The following is a 20,002-nucleotide window of genomic DNA, read 5'->3' as shown; positions in this document are numbered from 1 at the left end:
CCCAGGGCTACAGACTGGAGTTCTAAGAGCTCCCACCTCACAGATTCTTCAAATCAGGCTTGCCAGTTTCACAAGAGGCAAGTATAACTTTACAACATGCCATCCAAAAACTGGTAAAGACTCACGTCATTGTTCCAGTTCCACCTCATCAGCTAAACAAGGGATACTATTCCAACTTGTTTGTAGTAACGAAACCGGACTGTTCGGTACGACCAATTCTGAATCAAAAGTCTTTGAACCCGTACTTAAGAGTGTTCAGGTTCAAGATGGAGGCCTGGAGGAAGGGGAATTCCTAGTGTCCCTGGATATCCGATCTGGCCGCCTCATCAGGCTTATCTACGGTTTGCACTGCATAACTGTCACTACCAGTACTATTCCAACTTGTTTGTAGTACCAAAACCGGACAGTTCGGTAAGACCAATTTTGAAATTCAAGTCGTTGAACCCGTACTTACGAGTATCCAAATTCAGGATGGAGTCTCTGAGAGCGGTGATCTCAGGTCTGGAGGAGGGGGAATTCCTAGTGCCTCTGGATATCAAGGAGGTGTTCACATTCCGATCTGGCCACCTCATCAGGCTTATCTACGGTTTGCATTGCAGGACTGTCGCTACCAGTTTCAGGCCCTGCCATTTGGCCTCTCCACGGCACCGAAGGTGTTCACCAAAGTGATGGCAGAGATGATGCTTCTACTCCGCAAACAGGGAGTGAACATAATTCCGTACCTGGACCATCTCCTGATAAAAGCACCGTCCAGGGAAGGGTTGCTGGACAGCATTGCTCTCTCAACCAAACTTTTCCAGGATCATGGGTGGATTCTAAACCTTTCGAAAACTCACCTAGAGCCAACACAGAGGCTCCCATTCCTGGGAATGATAGTGGATATGGAGTCGCAGAAGGTGTTCCTTCCACTGGAAAAGGCCTTAGTAATTCAGTCGATGGGTTCAGGATGTCCTGAAGCTAACCCAGATATCGGTTCATCTATGCATTCGCCTTCTGGGGGAAATGGTGGCCTCTTACGAGGCTCTTCTATACGGAATACCCTTCCAGCTCGATCTGTTGGACAAATGGTCCAGATCGCATCTTCACATGCACCAGAGGATCTGTCTGTCGCCAAAAGCCAGGATCTCCCTTCTGTGGTGGCTATAGACTTCTCACCTCGTCAAAGGTCGGAGGTTCGGAATTCAGAACTGGATTCTGCTAACCACAGACGCAAACCTCAGAAGTTGGGGAGCAGTCACTCAGGGGGTGCAGTTTCAAGGAAGATGGTCCAGTCAGGAAGTCGTCCACATTCTGGAACTTAGGGCCATATACAACGCCCTTCTGCCGGCCTCACATCTTCTTCAAGATCGGGCTATTCAGTTCCAGTCGGACAATGTGACGGCAGTAACGTACATAAACCGACAGGGCGGAACGAAAAGCAGAGCAGCAATGTCAGAGGTGTCAAGAATTCTCCTCTGGGCAGAGAGAAATGCTGTGGCGTTATCAGCGGTCTTTATTCCGGGAGTAGACAACTGGGAAGCAGACTTCCTCAGCAGACACGACCTGCACCCGGGGGGAGTGGGGCCTTCACCCGGAAGTGTTCAGTTGCTTGACATCAACAGAACGACATGATGGCCTCTCGTCTCAACAAGAAGCTCAGGCGGTATAGTTCCAGGTCGAGAGACCCACGGGCGATGGCGGTAGATGCCCAGACAACTCCATGAGTCTATCAGATGGTGTACATGTTTCCTCCACTTCCTCTGATCCCAAGAATTCTAAAGAGAATAAATAGGGAAAAGGTTCAAGCAATTCTAATTGCTCCAGACTGGCCACGAAGGGCCTGGTACGCGGACCTTCTGGAGATGCTCCTCGAAGATCTGTGGCCTCTACCTCTTTGCGAGGATCTTCTGCAAGTCTATCAGGACTTACCGCGGCTACGTTTGACAGCATGGAAGTTGAACGGCTGATTCTAGCCAGGAGAGGGATCCCTAACAAAGTTATCCTGACTATGATACAAGCCAGGAAGGGGGTAACGTCTAAGCATTACCATCGTATTTGGAAGAAATACGTCTCTTGGTGTGAGAGCAGAAAATTTTCTGCGGTGGAATTCCATCTAGGAGGGTTCCTGCTTTTTCTACAAGCAGGAGTGGATGTGGGCCTCTGTCTGGGCTCCATAAAAGTCCAGATTTCGGCCTTGTCCATTTTCTTTCTGAAACAATTGGCTTCTCTCCCTGAGGTCCAGACGTTCTTGAAAGGTGTTCTGCGCATCCAACCTCCCTTTATGCCTCCCAAGGCACCTTGGGATCTCGATGTGGTGCTGCATTTCCTCCAATCGGACTGGTTTGAGCCGTTACAGGAGGTGGATGTAAAATATCTTACGTGGAAGAACGTCACACTGTTGGCCTTGTCTTCAGCAAGACGTGTGTTGGAGCTGGGGGCTTTATCTCACAAAAGTCCCTATTTAATTTTACATGAGGACAGAGCTGAACTCAGAACTCGTCAGCAATATTTTCCTAAGGTGGTGTCTGCGTTTCACATCAACAAACCTATTGTGGTCCCGGTTGTCACCGACACTTCTACTACTTCAAAGTCTTTGGATGTTGTGAGGGCTTTGAAGGTGTATGTGAAAAGAACGGCTCGTCACAGAAAGATGGACTCGCTGTTTGTTCTTTATGATCCCCATAAGATTGGGTGTCCTGCTTCAAAGCAGACTATTATTCCACGGCAAGTTTATGTCCAAACTCTGTACAGGCCCACTCTACTAGGTCGGTGGGTTCTTCGTGGGCGGCTGCCTGGGGTGTCTCGGCTTTACAGTTCTGCTGAGCAGCTACTTGGTCAGGTTCGAACACGTTTGCTAAGTTCTACAAGTTCGATACTTTGGCCTCTGAGGACCTTCAGTTTGGTCAATCAGTTCTGCAGGAACCTCAGCACTCTCCCACCCGGTTTGGGAGCTTTGGTACATCCCCATGGTACTAAATGAACCCCAGTATCCTCTAAGACATAAGAGAAAATAGGATTTTAATTACCTACCGGTAAATCCTTTTCTCGTAGTCCATAGAGGATACTGGGCGCCCGCCCTGTTATTCCTTCGTCCTGCACTGTTACTTGGTTAAGTAATGTTGGTTCAGCCGTTGCTGTTCCTGTTTCAAGTTTGGTTAGCTTGTCTTTCCTCTTGTTGTGTGTGCTGGTTCGAAATCTCACCACTATCCTTATCTATCCTTCTCTCGAAGTATGTCCGTCTCCTCAGGCACAGTTTCCTAGACTGAGTCTGGTAGGAGGGGCATAGAGGGAGGAGCCAGCCCACACTATCAAATTTTTAAAGTGCCCATGGCTCCTAGTGGATCCGTCTATACCCCATGGTACTAAATAGGCCCCAGAATCCTCTATATACTACGAGAAAAGGAATTTACCGGTAGGTAATTAAAATCCTATTTTTCTCCCTCCTAGAATGGGTCATGTTGGGATGTATGGATTGTGTATATTAAATTTAAACCAATGATGTATATTAGATTTAAACAAATAGTTTCATTATGCCTGGGCACTGTTTATAGCTCCACATAATTGAGAGACAACTATTGTATAATGTTTTCTAGTAGTGGAACAAATACAATTTAAATAAAATACACATACAAAAATAAAATGTATAATTTATCATGTCACTTGCAGGAATAGGAGCAGTCCCTGTACTACTTACACACTGGGACACGACTCAGGAGGAGTGTGTGTGTGTGTGTGTGTGTGTGTGTGTGTGTGTGTGTGTGCGTGCGTGCGTGCGTGCGTGCGTCTGTCTTTCTCCCTAGACCTGAGTGCTCTCATTAGATAACAGATTACACAGGACACAGAAACCCAAGCGGGGAGGAGAAGCTGGGATCCCTGAGTCACTAACAGCTGTGTATCCCCTCCTATCTCTCCTCTGGTCGCAAAGCTCTGACGCAGTGGCGGAACAAGCAAGCGGTGGGCCCAGGTGCGACAAAATGCTTTGGGGCCCCCCCCCCATCCAAGTCCACCCCGGGGGCAGTGCGCGCCGTAGGCGCGCGCAAAAATACATAGTGGCGTGGCTTCGTGGGGAAGGGGTGTGGCCACAAAATAATACCAACACAGTAGTCTCCATTATTCAAATTACGCCGCACAGTAGCACCACTACACCAGGTAGAGACCCTTTTACACCTTACAGCGAACAGATTCCTCTTTTTACACATTACAGCAGACAGCGTGCCCTTTTTACACATAACGGCAGACAGCGTGCCCTTTTTACACATAACGGCAGACCGCGTGCCCTTGTTACACATTACGGCAGACAGCGTGCCCTTTTTACACATTACGGTAGACAGCGTGCCCTTGTTACACATTACGGCAGACAGCGTGCCCTTGTTACACATTACGGCAGACAGCGTCCCCATTTTTACACATTACGGCAGGCAGATTCCTCCTTTTTACACATAGCAGCAGGCAGATTCCCCATTTTTACACATAGCGTCAGGCAGCCCCCCTTTTTTACACATTACGGCAGGCAGATTCCCCATTTTTACACATAGCGTCGGGCAGATTACCCCTTTTTACACATAACGGCAGACCGCGTGCCCTTGTTACACATTACGGCAGACAGCGTGCCCTTTTTACACATTACGGCAGACAGCGTGCCCTTGTTACACATTACGGCAGACAGCGTCCCCATTTTTACACATTACGGCAGGCAGATTCCCCTTTTTACACATAGTGGCAGGCAGTCCCCCCTTTTTACACATTGCGGCAGGTAGTCCCCCCTTTTTACACATTGCGGCAGGCAGTCCCCCCTTTTTACACATTGCGGCAGGCAGTCCCCCCTTTTTACACATTGCGGCAGGTAGTCCCCCCTTTTTACACATTGCGGCAGGCAGTCCCCCCTTTTTACACATTGCGGCAGGTAGTCCCCCCTTTTTACACATTGCGGCAGGCAGTCCCCCCTTTTTACACAGTGCGGCAGGCAGTCCCCCCTTTTTACACATTGCGGCAGGTAGTCCCCCCTTTTTACACATTGCGGCAGGCAGGCACAAGAAAGAAAGAAGAAAGAAAGAAAGAAAGAAAGAAAGAAAGAAAGAAAGAAAGAAAGAAAGAAAGAAAGAAAGAAAGAAAGAAAGAAAGAAAGAAAGAAAGAAAGAAAGAAAGAAAGAAAGAAAGAAAGAAAGAAAGAAAGAAAGAAAGAAGAATTATACTTACCCTCAGGCTCCTCGGTGCAGCTGCGTCAGACGACGATTCCCGGGCAGTAGAGAATGAGGAGGAGGGAGCCGGAGGACGGAGCCGCAGCAGCGCTTTGTTACTGGTGGAGGCGCTGCTGCTGCTGCCCCTCTGCTTCCCTATAGGCTGTTCTCGGAAGACAGCCTATAGGGAAGCAGAGGAGCAGCAGCAGCAGCGCCTCCACCAGTAACAAAGCGCTGCTGCGGCTCCGTCCTCCGGCTCCCTCCTCCTTCCCCCGTCTGTACCGCTGCTCAGCTCCTATCTCCGGGCGGCTGTGCGCTGCGGGCAGCGGTTGCCTGCAGCGCACAGCGGCATGTAATGAGTCAGTTTGACTCATTACATGCTTGGGCCCCTGGACAGAGGCGGGCCCCAGTGCAGTGCACTGCCTGCACTGCCGGTAGTTCCGCCTCTGCTCTGACGGTAGTTCATGAAACCTGATACTCCTGTGTCTCTGTCTGCACTGCATTTTGTCCTGCTTGAATTCTGTCTGTCTGCTGCTGCACAAGAGGGAGGGCTAGAGATGTCAGTGTGCTTGTGTGCTCCAGCCAGGGGGGTCCCTGATAGAGGGGGGACTGGGATACAGTATCCTCTGCGCCCCCCTTTATTCTGGCCATGCCTGTACCTATGTGGGCCAGTCCAGCCCTGCTTGTAGGAGGCACATCCTTTGCGAGTCCTGGATAGCAGTGATGCAATTACTTGTCTAGCACTATATAGCAGCACCTGGCTGTTTGTGTATTGAGTATTGACCCCTCCAATTGATAGAACTTGAATAATTAGAGTGACAGCTATATTACTTCTTATCAAATCCTGGCTGCACCACCCAGCTGACATTCCCATTTGAACTACTGTAGGATAGAATACTTCAAGATCGTCTTTAAAGGGAAAAATAATAATTGTGTTGAGTTTGTATTTATATTTTACATGGAAATTGTGCCTCTTGCATTTATTAATAACTGTGAAAACACACTATGACCTTTCATGACATTAATATAATGGGGGTGATTCCGAGTTGTTCGCTCGCTAGCTGCTTTTAGCAGCATTGCACACGCTAAGCCGCCGCCTACTGATAGTGTATCTTAGCTTAGCAGAATTGCGAACGAAAGATTAGCAGAATTGCGAATAGAAAATTCTTAGCAGTTTCTGAGTAGATCCAGACCTACTCACAGATTGCGATCAGCTCAGCCCGTTTCGTTCCTGGTTTGACGTCACACACACACCCAGCGTTCGGCCAGCCACTCCCCCGTTTCTCCAGACACTCCCGCGTTTTTCCCTGACTCGCCTGCGTTTTTCCGCACACTCCCAAAAAACGGCCAGTTTCCGCCCAGAAACACCCACTTCCTGTCAATCACACTCCGATCACTTCAACGATGAAAAATCTTTGTTCGGACGTGAGTAAATCTACTAAGTTTTGTGTTAAAATACTAACCGTATGCGCACTGCGAACCATGCGCATGCACATTTTTGCCTTAATCGCTCCGTTGCGAAAATCGGCAACGAGCTAACAACTCGGAATGACCCCCAATGTACGCAAATAGGGTAATGCTGTTAACACTGGGCCTAATTCTTAGTTGATCGCAGCAGCAAATTTGTTAGCAGTTGGGCAAAACCATGAGCACTGCAGGGGGGACAGATATAACATGTGCAGAGAGAGTTAGATTTGGGTGGGTTATTTCGTTTCTGTGCAGGGTAAATACTGGCTGCTTTATTTTTACACTGCAATTTAGATTTCAGTTTGAATACACCTCACCCAAATCTAACTTATTAGGCCCCATGTGCACTGCAGGGGAGGGGGGGGGGGCAGATATAACATGTGCAGAGAGAGTTAGATTTGGGTGGGGTGTATTCAAACTGAAATCTAAATTGCAGTGTAAAAATAAAGCAGCCAGTATTTATCCTGCATAGAAACAAAATAACCCACCCAAATCTAGCTCTCTTTTGCCCCCCCTGCAGTGCACATGATTTTGCCCAATTGCTAACAAACTTGCTGCTGCGATCAACTCAGAATTACCCCCACTGTCAAACCATATCTCTACCTTATGTCCGATTTAATATACCTATGCAAGAACACTTATTTTTGTTTTCTGTATATACATCCAAATGCATCCAATGCCAAATGATCTTTAGAGAGTCTCTGAATACTGAGGGATGGCACTCTAATGGGTAAATTTACTAAGATGGGAGTTCTATATACTAAGATGGGAGTTTAATTTACTAAGATGGGAGTTCTATTGGGATGTTGCCCATAGCAACCACTCAGATTTCAGGTATTATCTTCAAAGAGGTGCTATATAAATAAGAAGTAGAATCTGACTGGTTGCTATGGGCAACATCCCATCTCAAATAAAACTCTTATCTTAGTAAATTTACCCCTGAGCGTGGACTGCTGTGGAGAGAGTAATATAAAATACTGGTATAATAAGGTAGACAGACAGAGTATAGATTGATGCTACTGGTTTACTGTGTTTAGTAAGACTCAGGTCTAGTCATAAAGCAGTGAAAACTGTGGAGAAGTGAGCCAGTGGAAAAGTTGACCATGGCAACCAATCAGCTGCTCTGTATAATTTTATAGTATGCAAAGTATAAATGTTACTTCAATGCTGATTGGTTGCCATGGGTAACTTCTCCACACTTTTCACTGCTTCATGAATAGACCCCACATTCTGTTCTGACACCTCCAGCTCACACCACTTTGTGGCTGAACCGACAGTGTGGAGGCAGCGTGCCTTCTATGACCCGACTGGAAGTTTGGGAATTATTCCATTGTTAAGTTACCCATGGTCACTGCAGTTTCGCTCACATAAACCCCTCCGCTGCCTTTTAAAGTTGGTGAATGAAACATATAATGGCTGACTGGAGCTGTGTTTTCTCTTTAACAACACTTCCCCATCTGTTACGGAAATTGGATGTCATTTCTCACATTTTGGGCTTAACAAAATAATTATAGAAATGACATTAACACTCTCTATGAACATGTAAAAGTTGTGAGAAATTCTGTTTCTTTTCTTTAATATCATTTAGGTAAATGTCTCTGATGTCTGTCAGTTTCTAGCAATTACTTATATCTGTAAACTTTTATCGATTACAACCGAATTTAGCCATACAACAAATACAGTACTGCTCAGTGATCAAGCTGAATGAAAGATGGCTGCATGGGCCAAACTCCCAGAAGTGACTTTTTACACAGCTGAGACTGTTCACTATTCATGTGATCACTATTATAGATGAGATGAAACGCTACCAGCATGGAGTTCCTGTTGTGTGCGCGCTGACTTTACAAAGCCTCTGTGGCTTCCCCTATCCACCATTAATGGGTACTGGGTAACGGCAGCCTTTTCGCTTTGCAAAAGGACTTGAGTTTTGCTTCACCATGAACCTAGTAGAATAGAGATTAGAGTCCCTATTTATTTCAGTCTATAAAGCCATAATTTATGGCACAGTTAAAAACCATTGCTATTTACAAAAAAAAAACACACAATAATATTAGAGATATAACAGATATCTAAGGGGTCTATTTACTAAGCCTTGGATGGAGATAAAGTCGCTGGAGATAAAGTACCAGCCAGTCGGCTCCTAACTGCCATGTCAGAGGCTGTGTTTGAAAAATGTCAGTTAGGAGGTGATTGGCTGGTACTTTATATACAGCGACTTTATCTCCATCCAAGGCTTAGTAAATAGACCCCTTAATCACTTACTACATTTTCACTACCTACCCCCCGTTTCTGTAGTTCTCTAGGGAAACAGCGATATGGGGCTACAGTATTTAAGAAGCTACAAAAAGCAAAGCTTTTCTGAACTTGCCTCCGTCAGCTAACGTCATCTCTAGATGGCGTTAGCTGGAATCTTCTTAATCTGAGTGCTGGGCCAAAGAGAGAGGGATCTTTTGATCCCTTCCCAGTAGACTGGAGATCCTCTCCTCCCCACTTACAAAGATAATGGCTGTGCCTGCCCATTTGCCAGGTCTGAAACTGGCAGCGTGGTGTTATCAGAAAGCTATCACTACTGTTTTCTGGTGGTCATTCCGAGTTGTTCGCTCGCTGCTATTTTTAGCAGAATTGCTAATAGGCTAAAATCCGGAAGTTCTGCGCATGCGTATGCACAGCAGGGCGCACGCGCTAAGCAATTTTACACAAAACTATGCTATTTTACTCATGGGCGAACTAAGCTTTTCAATCGTTCTGCTGATCGTAGTGTGATTGACAGGAAGTGGGTGTTTCTGGGTGGAAACTGGCTGTTTTCAGGGAGTGTGCTAAAAAACGCAGGCGTGCCAGCAGAAAACGCAGGAGTGGCTAGAGAAACGGGGGAGTGGCTGGCCGGACGCTGGGCGTGTTTGTGACGTCAAACCAGGAACTAAACGGACTGGGGTGATCGCAATCTAGGAGTAGGTCTGGAGCTACTCAGAAACTGCAAGGAAATACTTAATAGCAGAATTGCTAATCTTTCGTTAGCAATTCTGCTATGCTAAGATACACTCCCAGAGGGCGGCGGCCTAGCGTTTGCATTTCTTCTAAAAGTAGCTAGCGAGCGAACAACTCGGAATGAGGGCCTCTGTTTTCTGGTACAGACTCTTACCATAGGCTATGTCCCAGCTGAACATATTGGTAATACATCCTGTAAATCATTTCTTATTTCTGTATGTGGCTATAATAAATAATAGTTACAGTAACTGGGACATTTTGTGAAATAAGTCCCTAGGTCTCCGCACTCTTTTGCCATGTGGGAATCGGATCTAGTGACTGCAGGAGAAGGGGTCATCAGCGCCAGTGACAGGGAGTGACCTTCTCTTCATATGCACTGGACCACCATCCGTCCCATGATTCCACGCTCCTAAAAGAACCACCTGAATGGCGCACACACCATGGCAGCGAAACCTGCCCACAATGATGCAACCTCTGTTAGTTTTGCACAGTGCACCTCTTCAGATTTTCGCCCTCCCTGCACACTTCGGCGTACTTGTAGTTTGCGAGTATATTATCCATGACCAGAGATTTGGTGTGCACCTCCATATGTGCTGGGGTAACCAACTAAGCATATCAGATACTGTAGCGAGGGCATATTGTCCTAAGTATCTGGTGCACACTGGATATTTAATCACTCGCAGTCAGTTTTAGTGATGAAATACAATCCCCATGGGAAACATCTCACAGTATAATGTAACATACTTGACAACTCTCCCTCATTGTTAAGGACAGTACTCACCGGCCGATACGGGAGAGATGTGTGCTGAGCGAACCGCTCAGCACACATCTCTCCCCCCACTCAGCACACCGCGATGTGTGCTGAGCGTGCGGGGGGCGCTCATTTCACCCAGCGGGTGAAGTGAGCGACCCGCTAGATTGGCCAATCTAGCACCAGCGATAGCGATGCGCGGGGCTGCGCATCGCTATCGCTGTGAGGGGTACATACGGAGAGATAACTGCTTAAAATCTAAGCAATCTAGTCAGATTGATTAGATTTTAAGCAGCGATCGCTCCGTGAATACCCCCTGAAAAGTAGCAATCTCCCTGACTCCCTGAAGAGTCTAGCAATCTCCCTGATTGCACCTTAGCCCCATTATGTAGCTGTTATAATTTCAGGGAACAAAAAAAACAAAAGAAATCAGAGAGATCTATATTCAAATGGGAGCTTCAATGCCATTTCCCTGCATTGGTTGTAAAGCACAATGAACCCTATGCTGCCATGCATTTTCAAATAATGGCCCAGATTTATCAAGCCTTGGAGAGTGATAAATTGCACGGTGATAAAGTACCAACCAATCAGCTCCTAACTGTCATTTTTCAAACACAGCCTGTAGCATGGCAGTTAGGAGCTGATTGGTTGGTACTTTATCACCGTGTCATTTATCACTTTCCAAGGCTTGATAAATCTGGGCCAATGTTTCTCATGCCCACTTACAGTATATGGAACCATTTCGAAAACACAATACATGAGCAAGACCTGAGAATTATCAGTGTATTTTCATCAACAAGTAGATCTTGCTATCTGCTTTGGCGCTCATTTACATTTGGATGTCAGTCATGTTTATGATGCGTCTCTCGGATGTAGCAGTACACGTCCACACTGATATGTGTTACTGTCATATTCTCCCTGAAATGCTTTTCTTCAGAAGTAGGCAAGTATGTAATGCAATAATGAAACCGCTACAATATAGAAAATCGACATTGATGTGAAGATCCGGCGTTGGGTCCTCGCTCCTGCCCTGCACACTTGACCGTTTCCAAGCTCGGCTGTGCCATGACAACCAGTATATTTGACAGTTCACTACTATTCCTTGCTTTGGGATTGATCCACCAAATGTACTAGCTGACAAGGCAGAGAGGAGCATGGAGACTGTCAAACATATAGGTTAGAAGGTAAGACCCTGCACTGGGTTGTCACTCTGAATTTTGTAAATGTTGTTACGATGTATGAGTGCCCCCCCCCCTCCCCCCACACACACACACACACACACCACCCTTCCCTGCTGTAATATATGTGGGTTGCAACATTTTTTCCCCTTTTTGCCAGCATTGTTTGAAATTGGGGGTCAATTAAAAGATGCTGAGTTTGACAGCATGAAAGGAAGACTTGTCCCTAATATGTTAAATTCATAGAAGTCTTCTTATGACATCCAGCAATCTTATAGGTTGTGTGTCAAAGCATCACCAACCTCCTTCGCCACGGATAAAACCATCAAAGTATCACCATCCTCCTTCGCCACGGATAAAACCATCAAAGTATCACCATCCTCCTTCGCCACGGATAAAACCATCAAAGTATCACCATCCTCCTTCGCCACGGATAAAACTATCAAAGTATCACCAACCTCCTTCGCCACGGATAAAACCATCAAAGTATCACCAACCTCCTTCGCCACGGATAAAACCATCAAAGTATCACCATCCTCCTTCGCCACGGATAAAACCATCAAAGTATCACCATCCTCCTTCGCCACGGATAAAACCATCAAAGTATCACCATCCTCCTTCGCCACGGATAAAACCATCAAAGTATCACCATCCTCCTTCGCCACGGATAAAACCATCAAAGTATCACCATCCTCCTTCGCCACGGATAAAACCATCAAAGCATCACCAACCTCCTTCACCACGGATAAAACCATCAAAGTATCACCATCCTCCTTCGCCACGGATAAAACCATCAAAGTATCACCATCCTCCTTCGCCACGGATAAAACCATCAAAGTATCACCATCCTCCTTCGCCACGGATAAAACCATCAAAGCATCACCAACCTCCTTCACCACGGATAAAACCATCAAAGTATCACCATCCTCCTTCGCCACAGATAAAACCATCAAAGTATCACCATCCTCCTTCGCCACGGATAAAACCATCAAAGTATCACCATCCTCCTTCGCCACGGATAAAACCATCAAGTATCACCATCCTCTTTCGCCACGGATAAAACCATCAAAGTATCACCATCCTCCTTTGCCACGGATAAAACCATCAAAGTATCACCATCCTCCTTCGCCACGGATAAAACCATCAAAGTATCACCATCCTCCTTCGCCACGGATAAAACCATCAAGTATCACCATCCTTCACCACAGATAAAACCAGAGGACAATTTATTAAGCCTTCTAAAGAGGCCAAGCGAAGGTGTTGCCTAGCAACCTACCAGCAGGGCCAAAACCAGGATTTTCGTCACCTGTGGCAAGGAAGTAAATTGGCTTCCAAACCCCTCAACCCCCCGCCCCAAAAAATAATAATAAATAAATACCCTGATAGACTAAAGTAATCTTATTGTCAAAAACATTTTTTTTTTTTTTTAAAGGGGATACTATTGGTCAATTTTCCCCATGTGCCTCAAATGCCCTATGTGTCACATGCCTCGCCAGCAGCGTGTTCAAGTATTCAACTACATGCTCCTCTGTGTGTCCCCGTACATTGAACTATATCATAACACTTCTTTACTGCACTACATTCCCCTATCCACTGCACTACATGACTATACTACATCCCCTACAACATCACTGCACTACATACCATATATGCTACACTACATCACCTTATATACTACACCACATCAGTGCACTACATGCCCCTATATACTGCAATACATTACTACACTACATTATCTATATGGTACACTACATCACTACACTACACCCCCTATAAGCTACACCAAATCCCCCATCTGGGAGGAAAAGCGGAGGTTGATAATGCTAACTGGGAGCACAGTACACTTCTACAGCTTGTACGGTGCACAGCACGCTATTCGCAGCACTGCATGGCAAAGAAGAGAGTTTAAGAAAGTTGCCGGAATAGGAGAGATCCCAGGTACTGGCGCTCACCCGCACATCGACGGAGCCAGCTGCGGGCAGACAGGTGGGTCAGAGACATTGCCCCGGTAGCTGTCTGCTGTCTCACTGGAGCAGCACAGCACTGCAGGTGAAAAAAAACCAAAAAATCCTGCTCCTCTGTAGCGCCTTGGCATCCCCTCAAATCCTGCACCCAGGAGCGCATGCCCCCTTAACCCCCCCTTGTTACGGCCGTGCTATCAGATTCTAGCTATGATTTGATAAATGACACCTAGTATGTGATATGCTGCTACGTGCAACACCTCTTTATAAGGTTTTATAAAATTTTCCCCATTCAATGACTGAAGGATGAGGATCAGTAAAGTTGCCCATTTATTTCGAAGAAGTTGTTTCCATGCACGGCTCTCCCCATTCCCTTGAAGTATCACCTCCAGTTCTATCCCAGTCACTCACAGCATCAAGTGTGGCAGCTGGGATGGGTGGGTCAAATGCTAGAGGGATTGAGTTCAATATGAACTAGTAATCCTTGTGTATTACATATTGACATATGTTGCTCTTTAAACGACCTCCCGCTCCTTCATTAGTGCTATCCACACTAACGTACCTGGATTTGGCACAGCTCTCATTCATATATGGAACGTTCCATTTTTTTTGGTGGGGGTTGTTTTTGTGAATTGATTTAATTCATTGTCGGTACAAGCCAAGGTTGGTAGTTTGGTTTACAGCATTATAAAAGAAGGACTTACTTAAAATATACAAATTTTACTGGTTCATATTAATCCGTAAGAACACTCATAAGTGTACTCAATGCATTAGGTTGTTTTAAATGACTTAAATGAAATAAAATACACGTGTCAGTGATAATGCACAAAGGCTGCACTGGTATATATCTTCCAGCTTGTCCAATCCGGTCATTGTGTCACTGCATGGTGAATGAACTGTGCAGACAGCTCTCTATGTAGTGGCGTGTGGGGAGTTAATGTACAATTGGTCTCCAGTGTCTCTTTGATATACAGATTCTGAGTACAGGCAGTCCTCTGGTCCCACCCTGCAGGGCTGGAAGGCCGGGGAAAAGGAAGCCTATTAAATTTCTTCCCTGGGCCTCATTGTCTGTAAGGTGTCAGGTTCCTGAACCGCGTACACCTGAATAGATATTTCATATATCACCTAACAGCGGGATTAACCCTATAAATGAAAAAAACAAGATGCCTGCCCTGTATAAGAAAACAGCAGTGACATAAAGATCACACAAAAAGCACAGCAGTATGCTTTAAAAAAAAATCTAGAACATGTATAGTAGCTACACATTAAACCAGACCCCCCTCCCCCCCCCAAAAATAAAAATAAAAAAATTGAACATGTTTACAAGTAGCTTCGCGTTTGCACATATAACACAAATATAATACATAGGTTTAAAAGTAAGAGTAAGTGGAAAAAGTGCAATGCACAGAAACCTATACACAACACAAATAGCGGTATCACATAAAAAAATAGCATCGCTACAGCCTGGATGTCTGCACACAGCAAATAATCCCTGTAAGTGACACAAAGGATGCACCTGTAAAATGTGCACAAAACGCATCACATAATAATATAGCGGAGGGTATGGATGGAAGCAATTACAGGATCGGAACAATAGCCTGATATGATATTGTGATGTGTGTACACAGCAGTCTGTGAATATACTGTCAGCTATTCGCACATGGCAGGAGATCAGCTGTCACTGTCGTACGCACAGGAGACAAGATCACAGCAAGGTAACCAGGCATACACACAGACTATAAGTAAGTAATCTATGCTGTTTGTGAGTACACACCATCACGCAGCTTCATCATTCCACCTTCCAACATCATTCAGATGTGCCTGTGCGTGGCAGGGAACCTAATATATCATGCAAAAGCATCTAATACACAAACATAGTCAGTACTCAGGAATATGCCGGTGCTATATAAAGAAGTGTTTCTAGATGTATGAAAATGCTTTGCAAATATTGATTATTTCTATCCTGCTAATTGCTCCCTTTGCATAATAATATTGTATACACTGACCACTGTGCTACAGTGTATAAACATGTACTTACTCAGTGACATCTCAGTGTACACAGCTATGTCTGCACACAAAGCACTGACTGAGGCACTCGCACGCCCTGTGTGGATTTTCAAGGCGTCACCCAAGAGCCCCTGAGCATTGAGCCACACCTCAGAGAGCACACCCAGCCTCAGACAGCCCCCAGAGCCAGGTCCGCACACCTGTACAGGCAGCACACAGAACTGAAGCCTTCCCTAGGAGGGAAGCTTTCTAGTGAAAAATGAATAAACCTAATGACACCTGAGGTATAAAGCTGCAATGTCTCAGTATCTTCGACTAAGCCTTTGTCATTATTCAGGGTACCCCCATTGTCTATACCTGGGCTTGCTTCTGTGGGAAAAAGTAACACTGACATTATCCGGCAGCCTAATATGCGAATTCCAGGTGAATCTAGACCAGCTGTTGTTGAACTACATATACCAGCATGCCTTGCTACAGTTTTGCTATTTGGCCATGCAAAAACTGTTGCAGGGCATGCTGGGATGTGTAGTTTGACAACAGCTGGAGGGACAAAGGTTCCCCATCCCTGATCTAGACCAACACTGGGCCTGCATCAGATATGTACACTAATGCATTTGCAGGAAAAAGTGACAATATGGTAATGCTGTAGCTACATGGAATGTATTACGGTGCCCACCGGCAGCTTAGCAGGTCCAGGTAAATGAACACAAGCGTACAGCGAAGCTCGCAGGTCCTTTGATAACTGATTCCCTGAGAAATCCTATAGTAGCGCAGAATGGGTGTGGGAACTGAAACGCTGTTGCCATGTTTTTTGCGTATGGGATCGCAGTTGGAAGGCTGCAACAGGCCTGCGTTTTTTGCGCATAGCGGTCCCTGACTGGCAATCATGTCGCAAAGAAATTGTCACTGCGAGCGGCATTGCTAAGGTACCTTGGTACGTGTGCAGGTAATCGCTCGGCTCCGTAACTAGCAGCATTGCCTACATATCTGAATCAGGCCGACTGCTTGCAGAATTTTGTCCTGATGGGAAATTCAGGTTATTTTGGGTCATCCACTTCTAGTACGTACATTGGGGGTAATTCAGACCTGATCGCTTGCTAGCGTTTTCTTTGCAGCGCTGCGATCAGGTCAGAACTGCGCATGCGTATGCACCGCAATGCGCAGATGCGTTGCACGGGTACAAAGCGGATTGCTGCTCAGCGATGGGTTTGTGCGAAGAATCCATTTGCACGGGCGATCGCAAGGTGATTGACAGGAAGAAGGCATTTGTGGACGGCAACTGACCGTTTTCTGGGAGTGCGTGTCCAAGCATTTAAAGGGCGGGTGTCCAATGTCAATTCCAGTCCCAGACAGGCTGAAGTGATCGCAGCGGCTGAGTAAGTCCTGGGCTACTCAGAAACTGCACAAGATCTTTTTGTACCACTCGGCTGCACATGTGATCGGCGATCGCACACTTGCCCAGCTAAAATACAATCCTCGGTGGGTGGTGACTATGCAAACGCAGGACTGCAAAAAAAACGGCTAGCGAGCGATCAGGTCTGAATTACCCCCATTGTTTCTAATTTCTAAGTAGTATAATAATAATAATAATAATAATAATTATTATTATTATTATTATTATTAGCCTTAATTGCTATTAAAATGTAATTAATTAATGAATTTAGTTCATTTTGTCATTAGCATGAAGTCTGGCTAATGTCAACATATGCCAAAGTTTCCACATTATATATAGTTGAACATAGCCAGCTACCTGTACTGTATACTGTATGCTTGATATTATAAGCTAGGATAACATGTGAACCATGTCCACCTACAAATGTTGTTGCTTTTTTCTAAATCCACACATTTAGCCATTGTCTTTTTGTTTATCTAGAGACAAAGAAATATGTTAGGTCTGCAAGACATTTTTCAAAATGGCCGACACATAGTTTCTGGTGTATCCCTGACAACGTCCACATCCACCTTCCTGTGGTAAAAAGATGCACTGGCACACTGACTATATGCGGCTTTACAATCATTCCGAGAGCCAAACTACAAGTGTGAGGGCTCATAAATTGTACAATGAGGTCATTGCCATCCAAATATATTGTGGGTATGGAGCATGGCCAAAATAGTCATGCATCCACGGGCAGAGAGGCAGGCATACAAGTACCCAGTTATTTGGGCACACAGACATGCACTGAGGGGCTTATGTTATTCTTAGAGGAAAAGCAAATTTTTCTAAGCAACAATGCAGTCCAATGATTCGCACAAAGCTGCACAGTGTGCCTGCCTCACATACAATAAATACACAATACTGCAGGGCTAGCTCTTTCCATGCCCACATTTCTGCCCTGTGGTTGGTGCCATTCACAGTGCCCCATATGTGTCAGACATATACACGTAATTCTCCTGCATGACATTAGCCCGTAGGAGTGACTCTTCAGGCTGGTCAGCAGTGAGCTAAGTACACAACTATACACAGATTTTCCAGGATACACCAACTGGGCTTCAGTGCTGTGTGTGTCCTGCCTATATTAACGCATGGCAATAACCATACATAATAACAGGCCAGAAAGAGCCTGGGGAGCAATGCTCTGCAGGTCTTGTGTGATGTGCTCATGTCTAATATGCAGTGATGTCATGTTCTCCGTGTGTCTGACAGGGCACAGGGCACTTATCATAGATGGTTATTATACTGGTCTCATATAGCAGGGACTGGCCACTGGTGTAACAGTCTGCAGGCCTCCAACTGTGGACGCGGCTATAAGGAGATTTGCCAGAGAGAGTGACGGTCTGCAGTTGCTGGGTAGAAAAGTGTTAATGAAGTGATGCTTCATCAGACTAGGTAGAAAATAGATGAATGCACTTACTTTGGGTCTCATGCATGTGCAGGGTTAATGAGGAGAAAAGGGCTCTTATGTCACATAACGGGGCCTTTGGCAGCAAAAAGATTCATTCATTCATTACTTTTTTGTAACCATGAACAAAAGGACGGGGTTAACCTGATATTTTATCATTTTGGGTTTGCAATGTATACTTTTCCTATGATTGGGACTACTAGCTGGGAGTTTAGGGGGAGCACCCTCTTTGGACACCCATGTTAGTAAGAGTTAATGTTGGCCTGGTTATGAAGAGTTTAATGCTGTGTTGCTAATGTACAGAGATTGGGCTCCTTACCAGTAGTGGTAGTGATCAGATCCTGGGTGAGAGCCCTCTATCCTCTTCTCTCATGTCCGACTGTCCTGGAGAGTCCTCTGTACCCGTATGCTGGATCCACTCACACATCAGACAAGTGCACCCGAGAATAGCACTGCTTCACCTTACCTAGCCTGGGCCTCCCCTCCTGTCCTAACCTGTGCACACCTCGCCTGCCCAGGGTCCCTGTAATATAGCAACCCAGTCCTCTCACTGTCCTCTCCTGTCTCCTGCCTGCACAGCCAGTGTTCACCATCTATTCTCCTGCCCTATTGTAGTCTCTGTCTCCAGGGTCTGCAGTCTCTGTCCCTTCTGCTATCCTCTCTGGGTCTGTATTCTCCTTCTATTCTCTCCCTTCTCTGGGTCTGCAGTCTCTGTCTCTTTTACTATTCTCTTATTTCCCTGGGTCTGCAGTCTCTATATCTTCTACTATTCTCTCCCTTCCCTGGGTCTGCAGTCCCTGTCTGTCCCTTCTGCTATCTTTCCCTTTCCCTGGGTCTGCAGTCTCTGTCTCCGTCCCTACTGCTATTCTCTCTCTTCCCTGGGTCTGCAGTCTCTGTCTCCGTCCCTACTGCTATTCTCTCTCTTCCCTGGGTCTGCAGTCTCTGTCTGTCCCTTCTGCTATTCTCTCTCTTCCCTGGGTCTGCAGTCTCTGTCTCCGTCCCTACTACTATTCTCTCCCTTCCCTGGATCTGCAGTCTCTGTCTCCTCCGTCCCTACTGCTATTCTCTCTCTTCCCTGGGTCTGCAGTCCCTGTCTGTCCCTTCTGCTATTCTCTCCCTTCCCTGGGTCTGCAGTCTCTGTCTCCGTCCCTACTACTATTCTCTCCCTTCCCTGGGTCTGCAGTCTCTTTCTCTGTCCCTACTGCTATTCTCTCTCTTCCCTGGGTCTGCAGTCTCTGTCTCCGTCCCTACTGCTATTCTCTCCCTTCCCTGGGTCTGCAGTCTCTGTCTCCGTCCCTACTGCTATTCTCTCCCTTCCCTGGGTCTGCAGTCTCTGTCTCCGTCCCTACTACTATTCTCTCCCTTCCCTGGGTCTGCAGTCTCTTTCTCTGTCCCTACTGCTATTCTCTCCCTTCCCTGGGTCTGCAGTCTCTGTCTCCGTCCCTACTACTATTCTCTCCCTTCCCTGGGTCTGCAGTCTCTTTCTCTGTCCCTACTGCTATTCTCTCCCTTCCCTGGGTCTGCAGTCTCTGTCTCCGTCCCTACTGCTACTCTCTCCCTTCCCTGGGTCTGCAGTCTCTTTCTCTGTCCCTACTACTATTCTCTCCCTTCCCTGGGTCTGCAGTCTCTGTCTCCGTCCCTACTGCTATTCTCTCTC

The 20,002-nt window shown here is 46.1% G+C and overlaps 1 protein-coding gene across 3 annotated transcripts in view; it reads right to left on the bottom strand.

The window, feature by feature from the left end:
• SBK1 (SH3 domain binding kinase 1) overlaps positions 1-20,002 on the bottom strand; it is a 138,648-nt gene that overhangs the window by 16,325 nt on the left and 102,321 nt on the right. The window contains exon 1 of one of the 3 annotated variants that reach the window (XM_063934777.1): positions 18,665-18,943. The exons of 1 other annotated variant lie outside the window; for it this stretch is intronic. The gene's annotated coding sequence lies outside the window, so the exon portion shown is untranslated. Of the gene's footprint in view, positions 1-15,536; positions 15,695-18,664; positions 18,944-20,002 lie in introns of those variants that run through there. One more of the 3 variants, XM_063934776.1, reaches the window with a different exon arrangement.

The sequence above is a fragment of the Pseudophryne corroboree genome, chromosome 7, assembly GCF_028390025.1.
Source record: "Pseudophryne corroboree isolate aPseCor3 chromosome 7, aPseCor3.hap2, whole genome shotgun sequence".
Lineage (NCBI taxonomy): Eukaryota > Metazoa > Chordata > Amphibia > Anura > Myobatrachidae > Pseudophryne > Pseudophryne corroboree.
Note: the sequence above shows the minus strand (reverse complement) of the source record. Positions and strands in the feature narration are given on the sequence as shown.